Consider the following 25,197-nt stretch of genomic DNA (forward strand, 5'->3'; position numbering starts at 1 on the left):
AGGAGCAATGGGGTGTCTTTGGCAAGAATGCTTTTCACTAATTCCTGGAGCCTGAAAAGCAGCAGAGGTATCTGATGACCCCAGGGGCATCCCTGACTCTCCCTGTGATGAGTCCCTGCTTGCAAACAGCCCATCACCTTGCTTCATCCATGTTCCCTCACACACAGGCACACACTGACAGAGGGGCAAATGCATACAGCCCAGAATTGCTTTCTTCAACTTTCTGCATGGCCAGGTAAGATGGAAATGCACAGACAGATTCCACACCCATAACCTGTCTCTCCTAAGATGCCTGGGGTTTTATGCTGAGAGACTACCTTAGGATGTCATTTATCTTTCATGGTGCCATTATGAGTCACACTCACAGAGGGAGTGTGGTGGCTGGTCTTAGGCAGCACTAGCCCAGAACCTTCCCCTATCTCCTTCTCACATGTGTGGAACAAGTCTCCAGTGCAGCAAGTTCTCTTTCTGTGCCTCCCTCTTTCCATTCTTTGCCCTTTTGTAAAAGATCTTGGCCTCTTCACAATCCCAAGTCCTGGCCTAGTCCTGTCACCTGTTTCCATAAGGAATCCAATGTCCTAAAACCTGAGGGTTCCACAAGCAGCAGTTTTAAAGCTCCACACCATTGTATTTACTCTTGGTGAATACTCACACTCTCTACCCCCACTTACTGATAAAAACACACAACAACACAGCAGAAAGTGTGAGCTTATTTATGTCTCTTGATGTAATTTATATCTCTTGATGGAATTGTCACTAGCCATCCTTTCCTCAATTCTGTCCTGGACAGGGGTCCCTTGGAGATATATTGACCAGTCTCTCCCAATCTGTGGATACGCCCAGTCTGTGAACACACATATGTGCAAGGCACAAGGATACAAACAGGGAACACAGATGTTTCAGTTGCTAAAAATGCCTGTGTATAGCAATATGGGAGATGGCATCAGTAGGCATCATGTCCTGCATGTTGGGATCCCTGTCCATTTCTTCCCTCAGAACTTCAGTATTACTTCCAGCCAGCCTTAAGACATTTCCAGGTTTGCCTGTATGCAGGCAGAGAAATGTCAAGCAGTGGATGTAGAAATTTATAGAAGACCCCAAAATGAGCACAAAAGTGCAATGGGATACAGGAGACAAACCGGTTCCAACTATTGGGGTTTCCCAGGAGGAGAGGCAGCAGTGAAGAGCCAGGCAATCTCAAAATCATTGAGAAGCAGGAGGCCTGGAGGTGTCAGGACCTAGGAAAGGATGAAGTTGATGAAGGTTCCTCATTCACCCTGCCTCTATCAGAATCACCTAGGACTCTTATGCTGTAACCACAGCTGCTTCCTATGTGAACTTGGACCCAAGAAGTCCACATGCATCCAGTTTCAGCCTATCACCTGGTACTTGCAGGACCCGATCAGGCTCCACATCCAGCCTGCATGAGCCTGAGATACCCCATTTGGAAAAGAAGAAAGTCCTGACTTCTACACAGCTGCCTCTTCAGGGGCCACCTCCTGATCCTCTCACAACCCATGCTTCTGTCAGTTACCTCTCATGGCATGATCTTTCTTCCCACTTGGGAAGTAATGGGAAGTAGTACTGCAGAATATGGACAAACAACCCCAGCCACTGCCATACCATCAGACATACTCATGAGTCTCAGTTCTTCAGTTTTCTGAAATGTTCTTCACTTCAGTGTTCTTCAGTGTGTCTTCAGACATACTCACATGTTCTCCTGTGTTCTACAGCACCTGAGGTTTTCTCCATTCTCCAAGGTAGGGTCTGCTTCTGACTGCTTCTAAACTGTGCCTGACCTGTGTGTCTGTGTAGTGGTATGTCACTGTTTAGAATGTCAGGGATCTGCAGTCCCTGTGGCAAGTCTTGTCAGCAGGCAAATGTGTATGTGTGTCATCTGTGCATATATGAAAGTCTCTGTCTGTGTTTAGCAAGAAAGCTCTGGGTCTATGACTTACTCCCTGTCTTCACAAGGGGTAGTGTGGATATGTCTGCAGACGTCAAGCACTCAGAGTATATGAGGAGACCAGCCCCTTCGAGATCCACCTGGCATGTGGACAATCTTGTGCTTCCACACTGCTCTCCTGGGAACAACTACAGGGGCTCTGACTGAATGGTATGCGTTGTGGGATTCCTGGATCTCCACTACTTTCTGGGATCATCTACAATTACAATAATAACTCTCCAGATATGCTTATCTGGCTATAAGCATACTGTCACTGGTCATCCCTGTCATAGAGTCCCTGCCACTGGGTACTGCTCCTCTTTGATGTAGGCCAAAGGAGTCTCCAAAAATAATGGCTGAGAAACCTAGAGGTGTGGTGGACCAGCCCAGACTTCTGCTCTCACTGTCTTTGGAACTCGCCAGTTCCCTAGGCCCCACTTATCTTGGCCCCCCTCGACTTGTTTGTGCCCTCATCTCCATTCCCTCTCCTCCAGCTCCCTCTCCTTCTGAGTGCCCAACCCAAGGATTTGCAGTCAGGATACAGCTTTGACCCAGAAGCCAGGGATTCCCGGGATTATGGCCCTTCTCTAAGCCAAGTGACCCTTCTGTTTCCGGTGGTTATTCCACCTGAGTCAAACCTAGGTCCTGCATTCTTTCTTATGCCCAGAGCTCAGCCCCACCTGCAGGATTGCCAGTACCTTCAGTCCTTCAAGTGGTGGACAGTCACTTGGGTCTCCTGGTCTTGCATGTTCCTGGCACTGCTACTCTGGCTTCTCCTCATGCTCCTGCAGGACAGCTGCTCCTGCTCCACATCCACCACCATATACACCTTCTTCATGATGTCTTCCAACAGCAGCTGGAAGTCCTGCACAATCCCCACCATCTCTGACTTCTCCAGGGCTGTGCTTTCCTCCACTAAATGCATCCTGAAGGGGTCGGCCTCCTCACCTGGTGCACTGCCTTACATTGCAACATCCCAGATGCCCCCACTGAGCTGTCAGGTCACAGGGCTCCTACGCCCTGAAGACCTGGCCTCAAAACTGAGATGATACAGGGTCCTGGGTTCTCCTGCCTTCCGCTGGCAGTGTCTCACTCTCCACGTGTTTCTGGATTTTTTTTTCAACCTAGGGCAACTGGGAGGGTCTGGACATGAAAGCACAGCAGGTGGCCTGCACAGCTGATCCCCAGGATGCAGTCACCAAATGGTGAGACCTGGCTCCTTCTGGGGGTCCCTTGAGACTGAAGAAAGCAGTGGGCGACAGCCTGGGCAAGATGTGAATGCTGGGTCTGATCCCACTGGCAACCAGGCCCCCAGGGCTGTTGGAGCTGTGAGCCACACCCAGACCCTAGGCAGCAAATCAATAAGAGGGTAATGGACGACAGTCTCCACATTCTTGCCCCTAGTTGTGAGGGAGTGGCCCCTGCATCCCCTGTGGCCACCTCTGCTCCCCTGAGTGGATGCCTCCAGTCACTTTGCTTGTCTTGTATCTGGCACCAGATGGGTACCTTCTACAATTGACTTGGCCTCTGGTATTTTGAACCATGGGTTCCTACTCCCATATCCAAAAAGCACACCTCCACATTTCACAGGACTTTTAACAACTGGGTGCTCTCCCAATGTATCCAGTGAAAGGCAGGGGTACAGTATGGCTGGATAGTTTACTCTAGTGGACAAAGAACCAGATGATAGGGGAGTGGTTGCAAATCCACCTGTTTGCTACAGTTCAGCTCCTTTGCTCAGGGGTACCAGAGACATATCATACAGAGCTCTCTGTGTGTCTCTCTTGATTCTGGCACATACTGTTTTCCTACCTATTTTCTAGTGTGTAGTAGGGTTTGTGTCTGTGTCTCTGCCTCTCTAACTGGTGTTGTTGACCTCTACCACTCTCTGGACACCAGAGCTCAGAAAAGACTTGTAATCTTGGGATAAAGCCAAAGTCCTTTCCTCCTGTGTGAGTCTCACCTATGGGGGATCAGACTTTGTTTGTCCACACATGTGGAGAACACTTTCTCAAACTTGAGCAGCAAATACCAGCAATCTCTTCTGAACCACAGGAGACAGATGTACCTCCCACCCTCACATGGTAAACATGAACAATGTTCAGGATTAAGGCTACTTGGCCACACTTTGGATAAATTGAGAAATGGGACATGCTTTTGCTCGCATGAGGGAATTCCCTGAACCTTGTTTGAACACCAGCCAGTGAGATGTTCAGGGCAACTCCCCATTAAAAGCCAAGACTCAAGGGATGCCAGAGGCATTGAAGATGTCCATTTACCATTTAGAGGCCCTTTCAAAGTGGTTCTCTTCTCATCCAGCCTCTAGGTGAGAACACATCCAACTCTATCCCATCTCTCTGGGACAGAGTGACCAAAATCAGCAAGAGAACCAACCTAAGCCATCCTTTGCACAATCTTGATACCCATACATTCTGCAAAGAGTATAAAGAATGATGTTTCAAACTGGGAAACTGCTTATGCTAAAGTGCCTTTCAGTCTCCCAATGCTTATATAAAAGACAAGGTGTGCTCATGCACTTTGTAATGTCAGAGAAAGAATGCTCCTGCTCTAGAATGATAGAAATGAATTTGAAGCTGGTGTCCAAGCATTTGTATGTCCCCCCTCTTCTGTGCCTGAGAACCCACCCCATTTTGTTTCTAGGTTCCTTTGTATCCTCACTGACTTCCCTCAGGTGCTTTCTTCCTGTTTCTGTCTTATGTCAGGAGCCATGTTTCCATGTAAGGCTTGCTGCTGCTGCTGCTGCTGCTGCTAAGTCACTTCAGTCATGTCAGACTCTGTGGAACCCCATATATGGAAGCCCACCAGGCTCCCCCATCCCTGGGATTCTCCAGGCAAGAACACTGGAGTGGGCTGCCATTTCCTTCTGCAATGCATGAAAGTGAAAAGTGAAAGTGAAGTTGTTCAGTTGTGTCCGACTCTTAGCGACCTCATGGACTGCAGCCTACCAGGTTCCTCCCTCCATGGGATTTTCCAGGCAAGAGTACTGGAGTGGGTTGCCATTGCTTTCTCTGAAGGCTTGCTACCTCAGTGAAATCCTTGGACTTGTTTTGCTGGCCTCAGTGCTTCTGCTGCCCCAGAGTCTATATACCTCACACCAACTCTTTCATGTTTTTGGAGTCCATTCTTCCATCATATCTCCAGTCAAGTTCTGACAAATCACACACATGTTCTGGCATGCACACACACATACACTCAACTCTGAAAAGAACCTTGAACATTTACAAAACTAGAGGTCTACTAGTCCAGGATATGGAATCAGTAAGCGCCTCCTCTATTTTTGTCCCAGTCATTTTCTTTCCCTGTTCATCAGTCAAGTTAATGCCCTCTTCTACCTTTATGACTTATCCTGGAATGTTACACAATTTTGGGATTTGCTTCTGGGCTGAGGGAACCTGCAAAGAGGGCATCAGTGTTCTAAGGGCTCCCCATAGAGAGCTGAGTGATGTGAACATGTGTTCTCTCTTCTCCCATCACTTTGGAGAGGTTAACAGTGCCAATCATATGTTTCCTTCCCTGTGTTTTCCTTTCAGGAATGACACAGAAATAGCAAGGAGCTTTAGTGTGAGATGACTTGGAGCACTATTTTCTCAGCCTGCACCTCTCAAATTCATTACTTGTCAATGTTGTGCTCTCATCACAGACCCAGCAGCCCCTCAAGCCTATATGGGTCCTATGACTATCTGAAAAAGGTTATCTTGGCTATTTGTAACTATGTACTTTTCTGTTTGCAACTATTTTCATGTTCCCCAAGGATTATCTCCCTGTATAAGTAAAAGGCCAAGTAGATTCCTGGTCCTCTAAAAGTTCAAAGAGAATGTGACAGTTCTAATACTCTGACACAATGTCATGAAGAAAGTTCCTATGGATCAAAAGGGTCTATTCTGAAATAAGGTACTGAAAGTGATGTTGAAAAGGTACTGAAATCACCCTTCCTATCAGCTTTTCAGTTTACTACCTACATACACAGATACCACACAGGGAAGGTACCCTGGGAAACCTGTACACGTTGGGCCCACAGTTCACACCTCCCTTAAAAAGAATGCTTTATTTCTCTCCCAAATGAACCAAGATGGCTTAATTCCACCCCAGGCCTCTCTGACTTGCTATATGCCAATGTTCTCTTTCTGCTGCCCTTGCTAGGCTGTAGGCAGCTCAGGCATCCTTGCTAGCTTACAAGTCCACAGTCCATAGGACCCAGTTCTCAGTTTGGATAGGGGACATCCAAGACACTCACTTAGAATCCAGAGTCCCCATGAGAACTGTGTTGAGTAGATCTCCTTAGGATCCCTATGACAAAATCAGAGATTCTGCTCCAGTAAGACTGCCAAAAACTTCCTTAGGTGCAGACCCATGCCATTGCTCCTCTGTCCTCCATAACCAAGGACAAGACCTCAGAGAAAGAAAGAAGTTTATGTCAGGACTTTGGACATGAGCAGTGGGACATCTTCAGCAGGACAGCTATTCACTAATGCATGATGCCTAAAACCAACAGTCTCTGAATTTCCCCATCTCTCACTGCCCCAGGGTCCCTGCAAGCAAAGAACCCACCACCTTTGCTTTACCTGTTCCAAACATCACAAGCACACACCAGCAGATGGGCACACATATGCACCCCACACCTGTGTTTTCTCACCTTTCTGTACTGCCAGATAGGCTGGAAGTGCCAGGGTTAGATTTCACATTTACACCCTGTCTCTCCTAGGATGCATGGTGTTGCACACTGAGCCTAACTTAGCATACCACTTTTCTAACATGGTTCCAATGTGTGCTACACTCAGGGAGGCAGTGTGCTGGCTGACAGGTTGATCCTAGGTGGCACTAGCCCAGGACCCTCCCATGTACCCTTCACACATGGGTGGAACAAGCCTCTAGTGCATCAGACTCTCTTTCTGTGTCTCTTCTTTCCAGTCTCTGGTCCTTCTACAGAAGAATCTTGACCTATTCACAATCATGGACCTCCCCTCGCTATGTCCATCGTTTTCATAGGACAGTTAATGACACCACAGAATAATGGGTTTAGAGGTAGTGATTTAGTGGTAGAGCCCCTCACCACTTTATTTACTCTGATTTACTCTTCATTTATTCCTCAAACCTTCCACCCTCACTTACCAATACAAACACGCACAACAACACAGCAGAAACTTTGAGCTCTTTATGTCTGTTAACATAATTGCAGATTTGTGGGCCCACTCTCCAAAGTTTTCACCATGCTTTCTTCATTCCTATCCTAGACAGGGGCACAGCAGAAATGCATCTACAAGTCTCTCCTAGTATGTGGATGTCTAATGCCTTCTCTTTTGGTTGGTCCACATCTCATGTCTTTTGCCTTCATTTCTGTGTCTTCAGTGGGCTAGACACATGCAGACACACACACAAACAGGTGACACAAGCACATGCATGTGCTGCTGCTAAGTCCCATCAGTTATGTTTGACTCTGTGTGACCCCATAGATGGCAGCCCACCAGGCTCCCCCATCCCTGAGATTCTCCAGGCAAGAACACTGGAGTGGGTTGCCATTTCCTTCTCCAATGCACAAAAGTGAAAAGTGAAAGTGAAGTCGTTCAGTCATGTCCAACTCTTAGCCACCCCATGGACTGCAGTCTACAAGGCTCCTCTGTCCATGGGATTTTCCAGGAGAGAGTACTGGAGTGTGGTGCACACATATTGAATGGCACAGGGACACAAACAGGCAACACATGAGCCAGTGCACAAGGACCAGTGGTTCATACGAAATTTAGAGATTTCCATATTTCTTACAGGAACATCTCCATTCTGGTCTTCCAATATGAAATACAAAGAAGTCCAAGGAGTATTAGTGATTAGATTTTGATATAGGAAATATAAAGAATTCCATCTTTCATGGCAGAAACTCATTATCTTGATATATGTATGAGAAATACAAAGAATTCCATATCTCATGAAGAAACAGAGGGCTCATATTTTCATTTGTAAAACAGAAATCATTCCAATACCATATTCGTTCTATGCATCATAAGAAAACCAATGCCAAGATTTTCATGTGTTAAATATAGAGAATTCCATATTTAATGTAAATATCACCACCCATATTTTCAGCTATGAAGTATGGAGAATTTCCTGTTTTCTGTAAGAAAATCCTCATAAAGTGTAATACAAGATATTCACTATTTCATGAAGTAAAATCAGCATCGAAATTTTCATGTCAAAATATAGAATACTGCAGTTTTAACTGAGAAAAATTATGACTGGATATCAGGTGTGACTTATAGAAAATTCTATATTTTATATAATAAAATCAGTGTTTAGATTTTGATATCTGAAATATGCAGAATTCCAGATTAGATGAGGGGAAATCAGCACCCAGTTTTTTGTACTCATATACAAAATGCTCAGTACCTCCTATAGCAAAATTTGAGCAGATATTTTCATATGTGATATAGAGTATTTTATATTTCATGTAAAAAATGGATGGCCAGATTTCAGATATGATAGAGAATTCTACATTTCATGTAGGTAAATTTGCACCAATATTTTCACATATGACATATAGGAAGTTCCATATTTTTTGTAGGAGTGTCTGGATCAAGTTTTCCTTATAAGAAACAAGAAAAAAATTCCAAAGCCATGTATGAAAAATCTGTTCACAGATTTCTGTATGTTAAATATAGAGATTTCACATTTCATATAGGAAAATTTGTTCCCAGTTTTCTATAAAATTACATATTTATGTCTCAGTTGAGTTCACTTCAGTTCAGTCACTTAGTTGTGTCCAAATCTTTGCGACCCCTTGAACCATAGCACGCCATGCCTTCCTGTCCATCACCAACTCCTGGAGTCCACACAAACTCATGTCCATTGAGTCGGTGATGCCATCCAACCATCTCATTGTCTGTCATCCCCTTCTCCTCCTGCTTTCAATCTTTCCCAGCATCAGGGTCTTTTCCAATGAGTCGCCCCTTCACATCAGGTGGCCAAAGTATTGGAATTTCAGCTTCAAAATCAGTCCTACCAATGAGAACCCAGGACTGATTTCCTTTAGGATGGACTGGTTGGATCTCCTTGCAGTCCAAGGGGCTCTCAAGAGTCTTTCCAGCACCACAGCTCAAAAGCATTAATTCTTCAGCACCCAGCTTTCTTTATAGTCCAACTCTCACATCCATACATGACTTGGAAAAACTATAACCTTGACTAGACGGGCCTTTGTTGGCAAAGTAATGTCTCTGCTTTTGAATATGCTTTCTAGGTTGGTCAAATTTTCCTTCCAAGGAGTAAGCATCTTTCAATTTCATGGCTGCAATCAACATCTGCAGTGATTTTGGAGCCCAGGAAAAAAAAGTCAGCCACTGTTTCCAGTTTCCCCATCTATTTGCCATGAAATGATGGGACCAGATGCCATGATCTTAGTTTTCTGAATGTTGAGCTTTAAGCCAAATTTTTCACTCTCCTCTTTCAGCTTCAAGAGACTCTTTAGTTTTTCTTTACTTTCTCCCATAAGGATGGTGTCATCTGTATATCTGAGGTTATTGATATTTCTCCTGGCAATCTTGATTCCAGCTTGTGCTTCCTCAAGCCCAGTGTTTCTCCTGATGTACTCTGTCTATAAGTTTAATAAGCAGGGTGATGATATACAGCCTTGATGTCCTCCTTTTCCTACTTGGAACCAGTCTGTTGTTTGATGTCCAATCTTAGTTAAGATTTTCATATGTGAACTATACCAAATCCCTTACATCAATATAGCAGAAATATCATTGCTCCAATTATCATCTAAAAATGCATATGATTCCATATTTTATGTAGGAAACTCTGTACACTGATTTCCACACATGAAACACAGAATTCCCTATTTTGCATTTGAAAATCTATGTCCATGAAAGCCATGTTAAGATTTTCATTTGTGTTGTATAGGGAATTTAATGTTTAATGTAGGAAAAATGTCCATATTTTCAAAGGTTTAATGCAGAGAATTCCATATAAACTGTGAAATGTACACACAGATAATTCATTAATGTAAAAAATATAATATTTTATTCAGGATAAACTTTTTCCAGATTTTAATACTGTGTATTCAATATATCATACAGGAAAATATGTGCCTGGATTTCCAAATGAGAAATATATAGCCCTCTAGGGGTGAAATACATATCTCTTGTATATATATATACATACAACAATAACATGCATATTTTTATATGTGAACTATAGAGTATTCCATAGGTATATCAGGAAATTTGTGTCTGAGTGTCGTATCTTCATTTAAAATGCAAAATATATCAAGTTTCATGTAGGATAATCTCTACCTAGTTTTCCATGTGTAAAATGTACAAATATACTATTTCATGATTGAAAATTTGTCTCAGATTTTCATATTTGAACTATAGAGAATTACACATTTCATGTCAGAAAACCTTAATGGAGATTTTCACATAGAATATATATAAAATTCCATACTTCAACCAGGAAAATGTATGCTCAAATTTTCTTACATGGGATATACAGAATTCCATATTTCTATAGGAAAAAATGCTTACAGATATCCAGATAGAAACATAAAATAATCAGTATATCATGATAAAAAATGTATAGCTAGATTTTCAAACATGAATTACACATTTCATATTTCATGTAGAAAAATATGCACCCATAATTTATTGAAATGTGAATAATTACATATTTCATTCAGGAAATTCATCATTCATGTTTACATGTTCATGAAGCATGGTTGCTTGTTCTCTGGACAATCCACAGGAATAGGGTGGAGAGGTAGATGGGAGGGGCTGGAGGTTGTGCAGGACACAGGTATACTTTTGGCAAAACTATCCCAATATTGTATAGCCTCTAGTGAAAATAAATAACTGGGTTTCCCTGATATCTCTGCTGGTAAAGAATCTGCCTCCAACGCAGGAGACCTTGTTTGGTTTCTGGATTGGGAAGGTCCACTGGAGAAGGGATAGGCTACAGACTCCATTATTCTTGAGCTGCCCTGTTGGTTCACCTGGTCAAGAATCTGCCTGAAATACGAGAGATCTGCATTTCACCCCTAGATGGCTAAATTCCATGGAGAAGGGAAAGGCTGACACTCCAATATTCTGTCCTGGAAATTCCATGGAGTCCATGTGAGTCAAACAGTAAGGCACAACAGAATAACTTTCCTACCTTCATTTTAATATAAAGAAATTAATTTAAATTATTAACAAAGCAAGAGGGGGGAAAAAGTAAAAGTAACTTTTCTGAGATGTCTATGGTGACCTAAATGGGAAGACAATAATAAATGAAGAGATCTATGTATGCATATAAATTATTCATTTTGATGTACAGCAGAAAGTAATGCAACATTGTGAAAAAACTATACTAAAAAATTGTTTTAAAATATTACAATGCAACTATACCTTCAGCAGTGAATAAATGGTTCCCCCATTTACAATATATATGTTGTTGAGAACTTTATCCTAAGTAAAATATTTCATTTCAGTTCAGTTGCTCAGACATGTCTGACTCTTTGCCACCCTATGAACTGCAGCACATCAGGCCTCCCCATCCATCACCAACTCCTGGAGTTTACTCAAACTCATATCCATTGATATGAGATGGTGATGCCATATAACCATCTCATCCTCTGTCGTCCCCTTCTCCTCCTGACCTCAATATTTCCCAAGTTCAGTGTCTTTTCAAATGATTCAGCTATTCACATCAGGTGGCCAAAATATTGGAGTTTCAGCTTCAACATCTGTCCTTCCAATGAACACCCAGGGCTGATTTCCTTTGGGATGGACAGGTTGGATCTCCTTCCAGTACAAGGGACTCTCAAGAATCTTATCCAACACCACAGTTCAAAAGCATCAATTCTTCAGGGCTCAGCTTTTTCACATTCCAATGCTCACATCTATACGTGACTACTGGAAAAACCATAGCCTTGACTAGATGGACCTTTGTTGGCAAAGTAATGTCTCTGCTTTTTAATATACTGTCTAGGTTGGTCATAACTTTCCTTCTAAGGACTAAGTGTCTTTTAATTTCATGACAGCAATCACCACCTGCAGTGATTTTGGAGCCCCCCACCTCAAAAAAAAAAATAAATAAATAAATAAATAAAGTCAGCCACTGTTTCTGCTGTTTCCCCATCTATTTGCCATAAAATGATGGGACCAGATGCCATGATTTTATTTTTTCTTGATTGTTGAGCTTTAAGCCATCTTTTCACTCTCCTCTTTCACTTTCATCAAGAGGCTCTTTAGTTCTTCTTTACTGTCTGCCATAAGGATGGTGCCATCCGCATATCTGAGTGCTGGAAGCCAGCACGGGAGTTCCCACCCATGACAAGGTCATGTGGGAGAGCCCTGACGGGCAAGACAAGATAGGGCTCAAGGGCCCCCCTGGATCTGCCTGAATGTCTACACCAAAACCAGAATCTGTCTGTTTTACTATTTCATGACTTTCACCAACTCCTTTGACATTTACAGGGGGCTAACCCCGACCACCTTTCTCTGTAAGAAAATCAACTTAGAGCTCTAGTTAATAAGTCTCCAGGGTACAATAGGTGTGTTTCAATTCAAATTCCTCAGAAGGCTTTCTAACCTGCTTGACAAGTTTCTGGACTCTTACAATTATGCATGTGATTGTTCATAGCCTCCCAACCATGAGAGGCAAGGGAAGTTTAAGATATTCTAACAATGCAGAGCCTCTCGGGGAGTTAGAAATTGTTAAAATAGAACTAATAGAGGATTTCTTTGTTGAGCTAATGCCTGCTGCCAAGTTTCCATATCCTTTACTCACTGTGTCCCTGGGAGTGTATTGATTAATATAGTTGGTATATAGAAACATAAGTAGAAGCTTTAATGTTAATAATAACTTAGACCCTTGAGATAATAAATTATTCCCTTGATTATCCCCCACTGCACCTTTGTCCTATAGGAATACAACTCTATCTAGTGCTTTCAGGGAGTGGCACCATACTTTAAGAAAAATCATCTCTGGAGAAAATAAATTTTTCTGGTTGACTAAATTTTATCAGAAGAATGTTAGCAGGTCTCCTTACCAGAAAATGATGTAAATCACCTAAAGCTTTTGTAAATGATAAGTTTGCAGAAAGAAAGCCTGGTTCCGATAAGGGTCAAGGACTGCTGATCTTGCATGACTTTGCATCCCCTATTATCTTCTATGTACAACTTAGGGTATAAAAACTACTTGGAAAAATAAAGTTGTGGAACTTGCTCAACAGGCTTGGTCTCCCCGTGTCATTCTTGCTTTCGTTTCTCTCCTATTCTTCGCTGTTCTTCCTTAAGGGTGAATGACTGGAGCGTGGGGGCTCTCTGAGACCACTTACTTGCCTGGGCTTCTAAGACCCACTCGAGAAGGTACCCAGTGTGGGGCACCTTCCGTGATTCAAGAGACTGCTTGCAGCCTCCGTGGTCAGGGCAAGTTCGGTGTCATGGACTTTATTGGTTTCCCACGTAAACCAGTCATATCAAGCCTCTGATCTCTCTGTTGTGCCATCCTTTTCGCTAACACCGTCCTCCTGAGGGAATCCTTGGATCCAACCAGGGCTGGACCCCAGCATCTGAGGTTAATGATATTTCTCTTGGCAATTTTAATTCCAGAGTGTGCTTCTTCCAGCCCAACGTTCTCATGATGTATTCTGCATATAAGTTAAATAAGCAGGGTGACAATATACCTCCTTGATGTATTCCTTTTCTATTTGGGACCAGTCTGTTGTTCTATGGCCAGTTCTAACTCTTGCTTCCTGACCCGCATACAAGTTTGTCAGGAGGCAGGTCAGGTGGTCTGGTATTCCCATCTCTTTCAGAATTTTTCACAGTTTGTTGTGATCCACATAGTCAAAAGCTTTGACATGGTCAATAAAGCAGAAATAGATGTTTTCCTGGAACTCTCTTGCTTTTTTGATGATCCAGAGGATGTTGGCAATTTGATTTCTGGCTCCTCTGCTTTTTCTGAAACTAACTTGAACATCCGGAAGTTCATGGTTCACGTATTGCTGAAGTGTGCCTTGGAGAATTTTGAACATTACTTTACTAGCGTGTGAGATGAATGCAATGGTGTGGTGGTTTGAGCATTCTCTGGCATTGCCTAAAAGTATATTTCAGTGAGAGGAAGATAAAAACTTTATCATCACATGACACTGTTAATTAAAATACCTGGTTTATGGAAACAGAATAAAATGTGGTTTTCTGGGGCTAGTGGAAATGGACTCTGATGATCCAAGTTACAAACTTTTAGTCATAGGTTGACTAATCACACTACGGATGATACTGTAATAGGGGCAGGATGGACATGGAGCTGCAGCCCTTAGCTCAAGACCATTAGTGATGTCAGAAGTCCAGCTTCACCAACAGTCAGCCTGTCAGGAGTGTAGTAAAAGATATAGTGCAACCTTTGTCCATGGCCCTCCAGACTCTCTGGTGTTGGGCTGGGTAGTGGGCTGCAGAGGCTGGGGAAAGACTAAAGGCTGTGATTTGAAGAGTTGGTGATGGACACGGAGGCCTGGCATGTTGTGAGTCATGAGTTCACAAAGAGTTGGACACAATTGAGCAACAGAACTGAACTGAAAGCCCTTGCTTGAGCTACTTGCTGGCCTCGCCCAGGGTTGGTAGCAATAGCTAACCTCTTCCATCGCTACCCCCCTTGTCCTAGTGGCTGCGCCAATCTGCATGACTCAAAATCTTTGGAACTGGCCCGCTTTTTGGTGAGAATGAGGAGACTCAGGGTCAGCTGCTTACCAAGCAACTAACTCTCTCATTGAACATGGTTGGGCAGGGTATGAGGACCTTGGTAAGGGGAGGGCACAGACAACTGCCTCTTCAGCAGAGATTAGGCACTGGTGGGAATACAAAGACTAGATGCTGGATGAATGCTCCCAGACAGGATAACTAGCCTGCCCAGGGACACCCTCCTCCTAACCAAGACATTGGAAGGTGAAAGTCATGCTTGGAATTTTTCCTTTCAACATAGGGAATGTTTTGCTAGATGTTTACAGGAACACAATTACCTCACTCTGACCTTACTTAAAAAACAGAGGACCCATCACCAAGAGGTTTGTAACTGCTAATCACACCCATCCCTCTCCACTTTCCACAGTAAGTGGGCTTTGCTGAAAACTTTAGGGGATTGCAGAATTTTTAAATGTATATGCCTCCTGTTTCCTTTCATGGCCCAACCATAAAACTCTCTCTGCTTTAAACTGAACTGTTCTGCTATTGCTTGGCCTAACAATATTGTGTACAGTGGTATTCACTAAGAGCGGCACTTTCTCTCTCAATTCTGTCTAGGTAACAGACAATCTGAGATAAAGCCTCATTCCAAACCACATTTAATCATTAAAGTATGTGCATTTTATCATTGTTCTGTAGAAAGCAAATACTAATGGCTACCTCAAATACTAGGTGAATTTAGAACAAAGTAACTGTGACATATGTTGTGATCAGGTCTTATTTGAAGAATACGTATTATTCTGAAAATTTTATAATGAAATGTGCTTGCTAGGATCAGTTCAATTGCTCAGTCAGGTCTGAATATTTGTGAACCCATGACTGCAGGAAGTCAGGCTTCCCTGTCCTTCCACATCTCTCAGAGATTATTCAAATTAATACCCATTGAGTAGATGATGTCATCCAACCATCTCCTTGACTGTCATCCCCTTATTCTCCTGCCATAGATCTTTCCCAGAATCAGGGTCTTTTCTGTAAAAATCTGCTCTTCACATCAGGTGACCAAAGTATGGTAGCTTCTGCTTTAGCATCAATACTCTCAATGAATATTCAGGACTGATTACCTATAGAATTGATTGGTTTGACCTTCTTGCTGTCCAAGGAATTCTCAAGATCTTCTGTAACACCACAGTCCAAAAGCATCAATTCCTCAGCACTGAGCTTTCTTTATGGTCCATCTATGTATGTCCATTAAAAAAACCATAGCTTTGACTATATGGACCTCTGTTAGTAAAATAATGGGTCTGCTTATTATTATACTGTCTAGGTATGTCACAGGTTTTCTTCCAAAGTGCAAGAATCTTTTAATTTTTTGTCTGCAGTGATTTTGGAGCTCAAGAAAATAAAGTATGACACTATTTCCATCCCCATCCTCGCATCTATTTACTATAAAGTGATGGAATTGAATCCTACAATCTTAATTTTTTGAATATTGAGTTTTAAGCCAGCTTTTTCACTCTCCCCTTTCACTTTCAACCAGAGGGTCTTTAGGTTACTTCTCTTTCTCCCATAAGGTTGGTGTCATCTGAATATCTGTGGTTTTTGATGTCCCTCCCTGCAATCTTGATTCAGCTTGTGCTTCATCCAGTCTGGCATCCTGCACGATGCATTCCCCATGTGAGTTATATAAGCAAGATGATAACATTCAGACTCGACTCGACGTACTCCTTTCCCAATTTGGAAACAGTCTATTGTCCAAGTCTTGTTTTAAATGTTGCTTCTTAACCTACACACATGTTTCTCAAGAGGTGGGAATGTGGTCTGATATTCCCACATTTTAAAGAAATTTCCAGTTTGTTGTGATCAGTTCAGTTCAGTTCAGCCGCTCAGTCGTGTCCAACTCTTTGCCACCCCATGAACTGCAGCACACCAGGCCTCCCTGTTCACCACCAACTCCTGGAGTTCACTCAAACTCATGTCCATTGAGTCGGTGATCCAGCCATCTCAGCCTCTGTCGTCCTCTTCTCCTCCTGCCCCCAATCCACTTTAGCATAGTCAATAGATCATATGTTGAATGGGGAAAAAATAAATAAATAAAAATAATACACAAACATAAAATACATTTTTTTTGTCCTTGTGGACTTTTAGTGTTTTGCTTACCATGTGCATCACACTATGATTTAATACTTATTCAATAATAGAAATGTTTTCTTTCCATTATGACTCTGTGGAGAGGATTTCTTGACTGGGGAGAAATTTTGTTTTCATCTGTGTTACTCAAAACTACCAATTTTTCTTGTGCAACTGCTTTTTAGGTTGGGGAATTCTGGTTATTGGGGTGAAATCTGGGAGGCAGATGAATATACAGTTGGCAAAGAATCTGCCTACAATACAGGAGACCTTGGTTTGATTCCTGGGTCAGGAAGATCTCCTGGAGAAGAGATAGGATATCCACTCCAGTATTCTTGTGCTTCCCTTGTGGTTCAAATGGAAAAGAATCAACCTGAAATGTGGATGACCTCGGTTTTATATCTGGGTTGGAAAGATCCCCTAGAAAACGGAAAGGCTACCCACTGACCTGGAGAATTCCATGGGCTAGTCCATGGGGTCTCAAATGTTAGACATAATTGAGCGACTTTCACTTCACTTTACTTCACCTCATCAAGTGGAAAAAAGAAAATCAATATTATGAATAAATTGTATTATCTTCAAGTTTGTATGTTGAGAACTTAAATCTCTACTTTGTAGGCAGTCTAAACGAGAGCAAATGGTTATTTCTTCCTGATCTTATTAGGAAATAGGACCTCTAAATAGGCAGATGGGTAAGTATGACTAGTTCTTTATAAGAAAGGGGGATCAGTCAGAGACACACAGGGCATTACTATGTGAAGACAAAGCCAGAAGTTGTCCGGTTACAATCAAAAAGAGGCCTCAGAAGAAAATAAACATGCTACCACTGATTATTGCCTTGATCCTCAGAAGTTTGTGAAAACATTTATTTAAACTACCTGGTATAGGGCACCTTGTTATGGTTACCCTAGCAAAACAATACACTTGCTTTGAAAAAAGGCTTTCAATTTCAAATGAGAGCTCCTTTTCTTACCTAGGTTCTCAGGGAAAGGAAACTGGTAAAGAACTCTCTTACACATAAACTGATAATCCTCACATATTCCTAATTCTCCCTAAGAGCTTTCAGTCTATTTTAGAGATTGAAATGGGCTAGAACTTATTTCTGATTCATGGGTAAAGTTGACCTAGGTAATATTAGAATGAATATAATTTTCAAGAAATTGTAGAATAAAATAAGCATATCAGGAAGGCATCCCGATCTGGTAAAAGCAATAAATTCCTCTCTTTTTATCCTTATCATAGATCTCTTTCTAAAATCCTAGGATACAAAGGGTAGTGACCAAGACATTGCTGCCTATTTCTTTAATAATATCACAAAGTTGTGATGTCATGGTGAGAGGGTAACACGCAGGAAGGCCAGGGGTCTCCAAATGGAGGAAATAGCCTGCAAGTGTCAGACATTTTTTTCTCTCTTAAGTGGCAGGAGGAAGGAAACTAGCAATATTTTTTTTTCCTTCTCTATACAAATTTAAAAGGAGGTTTCTCTTAAAATACTGTGTTGCCATAATGACACCTGGTTTCACCTGAAGTTAACTATTCTCAAACCTAGAGATAACCAATGCATTTCTCTTATGGAAATATTTATCTTAAGCTATGCTAATGTGCTATGCATTTGCCCCAAACTCTGTCTTCAATTCGGTTCCACCTCTTGGTTCAGAATCTACTTGACAAACCAGCATATTATACTCAGATATTGTTCCCCTAATCTATGTAAACAAAATTATTTGTATGGTGATCTGTCCTTCTGCAAGATTCAAGTTAATCATTTTATGTCCCAGGATGAGCCATTTGGTGCCAAGATTATCCCAAAATTCATTTTAATGGGTGAGGGGCCTGGTGCCATTCTGAGTTTTAGGACATTCCTTTCTTTTATTAACAGATTGCTAGTGAATATATAACATCTGAAGACTAACAGGGAGGTGCTCTTTCTGCCCCCTTCTGATGCATGTGTCAGAAGCTTTCTCTATCTCCTTTTTACTTTAATGAAACTTTATTACACAAAAGCTCTGAGAGATCAAGCCTCATCTCTGGCCCCGGATTGAACTCTTCTCCTCCGGAGGCCAAGAATCCCGACATCTTTTTTCATTCAACAACAACCTTTCATCTTGGGGGCTTGTCTGGGATCCTTCAGGACAAGGTAGGATGTTTGGAGCCTTAGTTCTTTATTCTCTTAACAAACACGTTTTCTCCTGTGCTTTACTAACTCTATAGTGTGCTCATGTGAATGAATGACATGCCCTGTGCGAAGCAACTGAGAAGCCCTGCTCTGCGGTTCCACAGTGATCTCACACGGCTTATGGCAGAAACCTGTCGTAGGTTTATAGCGACCTGCCAACGTCAAGAGGCACTCAATGTCTCCAGGAACCGACCAGAAATGGGCAAAGCGTGTGGACCAAACTCTCCTTTCTCAGTCAAACTTTTCAGTCTCTTTGACCATTTCATAACTCCTTGGGAATTAGAAGTACTAACCTAATCTATCGGATCGTAGACTTTCAAGTATACTGTTACTGTGTACTGTGGCTTATGTCCCAAACTTGGATTGGTAGTCAAGAAAGCGCCTAGCCTCTCTAGGAATCGAAAGTTCAGAAGCTAGATGGAGCTCTAGCTCCAAGAACATCTCTGAGGTTAAAGGTTACTCAGATTGGGACTGCAATGGGTTCTTTTCCTTTGGTAATGTTGGCTCTTAGTGGACCAGAGGAGGCTTTTATACTGCTGTGGCGATGCTTGGAAGGAACATCTCAGTTTTATGTTCATATTGGTCTTATTGTGGTCAGGAATATACTCAGGGTTGTGCACAGGCACTCAGGTGACAAATGTTTCCCCCAGTGGTCTTAGCTTGGGAGGCATTCCAGAAGGTTACTCTGTACCCTACGTGGCATCAGAGGCAAGCAAGGTTAATGGTGAAGAGCTGGACATCAGGTAGGGATGCCATCAGGTCTACCCCTGGTGCATCCCCACTCTGTCTCGGTGGTAGAACTGGGAGGGATGAGTATGGTGCCTGTGTTGGTAAGGGACAAACTAAGTCCGACCAGGAAGGAAAAGCTTTTGGTATAAAGTCTGTCTACACCCAAGTCTAGAGCAGGGAGGGATGCCTCCAGTAGAAAGAGGGCGCTGTTCGCTTTTTTAAAATCTCTTAAAATTCCAGCCTCACTTCTTTGAACTGTATCCTGAAAAACTGGGATAGATTTGATCCCCAGGGCTTAAAGAAGACACACCTGGTCTTCCTATGTGATACTGCATGGCCATGGTATCCATTGGAGGACGGTGAACAGTGGCCAGTTGGAGAGTCTCTTAAGTATAATACTGTTTTACAATTAGACCGGTTCTGTAAGGAACAAGGGAAATGGGTAGAAGTAGCATATATGTTGTCCTTTTTCTCTCTGTGAAATAAGCCAGACTTATGTCCTAAGAGTATAGATTTGGGCGTGAAACCTTAAGCTCCCTCCTGTCCTCCTACTTTGCCCCTGTACCTGGGGCTCCAAACTGAGCAAACTGAAAGCCAGAAAACCCCCCTCAGAAGGGTTGGCTTTGTCTCAGTGGAGACCCAAACTGAGATTCAAACTGCCTTGGTCTCAGTGGAAATCCAAACTGAGATTCAAACTGCCCACATGAAGGTCCAAACAACTCCTGTCTTAGTATGACCTCAGACTACTCTGGTTTTAGTAGAAACTCAGACCATCAAAGTAAGAGATGAGATGGAGGACACAAGACCAAGAGAAAGACAAAAACAGGTTTCTCAAATCTATCCCTGAGATCACAGAGAAGCCAGAGAGACTGAGGAACAGCCACACAAGCTGTGCCCTCTTCATGAAACACCCACTGGGAGAAATAATCAGTCTGTGAGAGTTAATAAGCCTTTTTCTTATCAAGAAATACAAAGAATCAAGGAGGACCTGGGAGACTAAAGGACCCAGAAAAATATATTAGAGCTTTTAAAATGTTACTTTGCTTTATGACCTTACTTGGAAGGATGTGATGTATATCTTGGGACAAATGCTGACTCCCGACTCAAAAGACTGGGGTTTTGGGAAAAGCGGTTGCTTATGGAGATGAATGGAGATGAATGAATCAGTAGGGAAGAGGGAGAAAGAGATAGCGGCCATCCCTACTTGGAATCAGGCGATCCCAACTACAGAACCAGACTGGGACTACAACACAGCTAAAGAAGATGGGATCAGAGTCATTTTGTCAGATGTATTCTTGAAGGACTCAGGCAGGCACTTTCTAAGCCTCTAAATATGACAAATTGGTAAACATAGAACAGGAGGTGAAGGAAGCCCCTGGTAAATTCCTAGATAAACTGAGAGAAGCCCTTCACAGACTCACTGAGATTGATCCTGAAAGTGAAGAGGGAAAAGTGATCTTAAAGGATAGATTTCTCACTCAGTCGGCTCCAGATATCGGTCGTGAGCTATTAAAACAGTCGTATGGAACAAATCAGTCTTTAGATACTCTGTTACAACTGGCCCAGGCAGTGTATTACAGTAGGGATTATGAGAAAAAGAAAGAAAGGCAAAAAAAAAAAAAAAAAAAAGACAAAGGAAAAGGCAGAAGCCTTCACAATGGCTATGAAAAACGTTCCAAAACAGCCTGAGAAAGATGCCCAGAGGGACCTAGGTGAAAAGGGATGGGCTTGCTATTACTATGGAAAGGAGGGGCACCTCAGCTAGGATAGCCCTCAGGCATCTAAGCCTCCTCTGGCTCCATGTCCAGTCTGCAAAGGACCACACTGGAAGAGAGACTGCCCCCAGAGCCATAGGTCTCTCAAGACAATAAGGACTGAAGGTGCCCAGGGGTCCCAACCCAAGCTCCCGTCCTAATTACACCTGAGGAACCCTGGGTATTAGTAATTTTGTGTGTGGGGGTGGGGGGGGGGGCAATCTGTCGATTTCCTTTTAGAAACCGGGGCAACTTACTCTGTGCTTACTGAAGCCCCTGGCCCACTTTCTTCCCGATCTGCTTTCATAATAGGACTGTCTGGACAAGCCAAAGGGTATAATTTCAGTTGTTCTTTATCTTGCAACTGGGATTCTGTGTTATTTTCACAGGAGTTTCTGATTCAGCTAGAATCTCCCTCACCCCTTTTGGGGAGGGATATACTGAGCAAGGTCCATGCCTCTGTTTTCATGAATATGGAGCCCTCCCTTTATCTCCCTTTAGTTGAACAAAATGTAAATCTTAAGAGTATGGACTGATGGGAAATCTGTAGGTCAAGCACAAAATGCTATTCCTGTAGTTGTCAAGCTCAAAGACCCTCACTTATTTACAGTGGAAGCAGTATCCACTGAAACCTGAGGTTAAGGAAGTGTTAAAAACCATCATTGAAAATTTAAAGAAGCAGGAACTATTAATTCCCTGTAAGAGTCCCTGCAACATTCCTATTTTGGGTATAAAGAAATCAAATGGTAAATGGACACTAGTTCAAGATTTACATATAGTAAATGAGGCTGTAGTTCCTTTACACCCCATGGTGCCTAATCCTTATACTCTATTGTCTGAAATTCCTGAATAAGCCAAATATTTCTCAGTAATTGATTTAAAATATGCCTTCTATTCAGTGCCTTTTGTGGAGGAAAGTCAATTTCTATTTGCCTTTGAAGATGCTACACAGCCAGATTCCCAGTTAACCTGGACTGTTTTGTCCCAGGGATTTTGTGAAGGTCCTCACTTACTTGGACAAAGTTTGTCACAGGATCTACAAAACTGTAATAGCTCTGGAGTGGTGGTGCTACAATATGTAGATGATACTTTGCTCTGTGCTGAGACAGAGGAAGCTTGTTCGCTAGCCTCAGATTTCTTAAACTTTCTGGCAGGCTGTGGTTACAAGGCATCAAGAGAAAAGGCTCAGCTTTGTCAACAATCAGTTAGATATCTGGGCCTAATCATATCAGAAGGAACTAGGACCATAGGAGAATTAAACCTATATTAAATCATCCCCCTACCTATGACTTTAAGACAATTGAGAGGATTTTTGGGAAATACAGTTTACTGTCAAGCATTTGGATTCTGGGTTATGGGGAACTTGCCCAGCCTTTATAGAAACTCATCACTCAGCAGGCCCAAACTGACAAACTGGTTTGGTCTCCAGATACTCAAAAGGCTTTTAAGGTTCTTAAGACTGCTATCCTACAAGTTCCAGCTCTGAGCCTACCCACAGGGTCAGAATTTAATTTGTTTGTCACTGAAAGAAAAGGTATGGCCTTGGGAGTTTCGACACAACCCTAAGGGCCTCACCAGCAACCTTTTGCTTATCTAAGCAGAAAATTAGATGTAATTTTAAGTGGGTGTCCCCACTGCCTAAGAGTAATTGGGGCAGTGGCTTTATTAGCACCTGAAGCTTTAAAAATAATTAATGGATGAAATCTTACTGTACTGACTTCTCATGATGTGAGTAGAATCTTAAATTCTAAGGTTAATATTTGTATGACAGACAGTAGGCTTCTTAAATATCAGTCATTGTTGTTTAAAGGACCAGTAACTAAGCTTAAAGTTTCTGAAAATTTAAATCCTGCCACTTTCCTTCCTGAGAAGGAAATTAAAACACCTGATCACCATTGTTCCCAATTCCTACCTTTAAACCATGCATCTTGGGAGGATCTAATGGATACCCCATTAGACAATCCTGACATGGTAATATTTACAGATGGCAGTTCTTTTGTTCGCGATGGAAAGCGTAAAGTAGGTTACACCATGGAGACTGCTGAACAGGTTTTGGAGGCAAAAATCTCTCCCCCAGGGAACCAGTGCTCAGTTAATGGAGCTTGTGGCTCTGACTCAAGCTCTAGAGTTAAGCAAAGGACAGCGAATAAATATCTACACTGATTCTAAGTATACTTATTTAACTTTACAGGCTCATGCTGCGATATGGAATGAAAGACAGTTTAAAACAGCAACAGGAGAACCTATTAAGCATTTCAGAAGGATTGAGAGACTTTTAACTACTATATATTGTACTAAAGAAGTAGCTGTTATGCATTGCAAAGGGTACAGCAGGGATGGGATTAAAGTAGCCCAAGGTAATCAGTTGGCTGACTGTCAAGCCAGAAAAGCGGCACTTTATGAAACCCCTTCACTACAGATGCCTTTGATCTGGACAGGTTCTGTGGAACAGGAAAAACTACAATATACTGAGGAAAAATTAGAAAGACATTAAGAAAAGAGGAACAACGGTTACTGATAAAGGATGGTTATAGTCCAAGAATGAACGATTAATAATTCCTGAAAATGCTTAGTGGAAAATTCTTAAGAGTTTATACCAGAGTTTTCACTTTGGAGCAGAGAGTACTTACCAAATGGCTTCTCATTTTTTTTGAAGGTAAAAATGCAATGAAAACATCAAAGAATATTATCAAAAGATATGAGGTTTGTCAGAAAAATAATCCAAAGACTGAAAAGCTAGAAAAATCTGGATTACAACCAAAGGGAAATATCCTGGAGAGGACTGGGAAACTGATTTTACTCATCTGCCAAAAGCTAATGGATATTCTTGCTTACAAGTTTGGGTGGATACTTTTACTAGATGGATTGAGGCTTTTCCCTGTCGTAGTAAACAGGCCAAGGAGGTTATAAAGATTTTAATCCATGGAATTATCCCCAGGTTTGGGCTGCCATGGACCCTTCAGAGTGACAATGTCTCTGCCTTTAAAGCTGCTGTAACTCAGGGGGTATCTAAAGCTCTAGGAATAAAATATCACTTACACTGTTCCTGGAGACCCCAATTCTCAGGAAAGGTTGAAAAAGCTAATGACATTATCAAAAGACATGTGCAAATTATTGAAGAGACTCAAGACAATTGGATTTAAGTTCTACCCATAGCTTTAATGAGGGATCGAACTGCCCCCATAAAGGAGGGACTGTCCATATTTATGGAAGGCCTTTCTTATGCATAGACATTGTTATAGACCCTGAAGCCTTGGAATTACCTAGTTATGTAACTCAGCTCTCAGCTTTTCAACAGGCATTAACAGAACTCTGGGAGATGACTCCTGACACAGCCTCTGAGTCAAGCAAGCCTCTATTTGAACCAGGAACTGAAGTCCTCATGAAAACATTGGGATCTGGGGGCCCATCCCTCAAGCTCCTCTGGGAAGAACCTTACCAGGTTATTCTTTCTTCTCCCACAGATGTCAAAGTGCCAGGAAGTGATTCGTGGGTACATCATACTCTAGTTAAGAGGTGGCAACCTGACCAAAACTAAGTGACACCATTTTATGTCTTTACTATCTTGCTCTGACTTTGTACTTTTCAAATGGGCCAGATAATCTGTGTGAGCCTACTTCTGCTGACTCCAAAAATCTTGAGTCTGCCGTTTGATCCACAAGACAATGCCTTCCTGTCCTGGGCTCACTCCTACACTGCATTCCACAATGGTCTAACTGCTGGGTCTGCGGAGCACTCCCCTCTTCATTGGTGGAAGGCTTGCCATGGTGGACATCTCCACTTCAAGGAAAATACTTTCTTTAA

General features: G+C 42.3%; 1 long non-coding RNA gene across 1 annotated transcript in view; it reads right to left on the reverse strand.

Moving 5' to 3' along the window:
• The window catches only part of LOC138986790 (uncharacterized), a 113,354-nt gene that overhangs the window by 8,493 nt on the left and 79,664 nt on the right, over window positions 1–25,197 (reverse strand). The gene's annotated exons all lie outside the window — the stretch shown is intronic.

The sequence above is a fragment of the Bos mutus genome, unplaced genomic scaffold (assembly GCF_027580195.1).
Source record: "Bos mutus isolate GX-2022 unplaced genomic scaffold, NWIPB_WYAK_1.1 CTG163, whole genome shotgun sequence".
NCBI classification, from domain to species: domain Eukaryota; kingdom Metazoa; phylum Chordata; class Mammalia; order Artiodactyla; family Bovidae; genus Bos; species Bos mutus.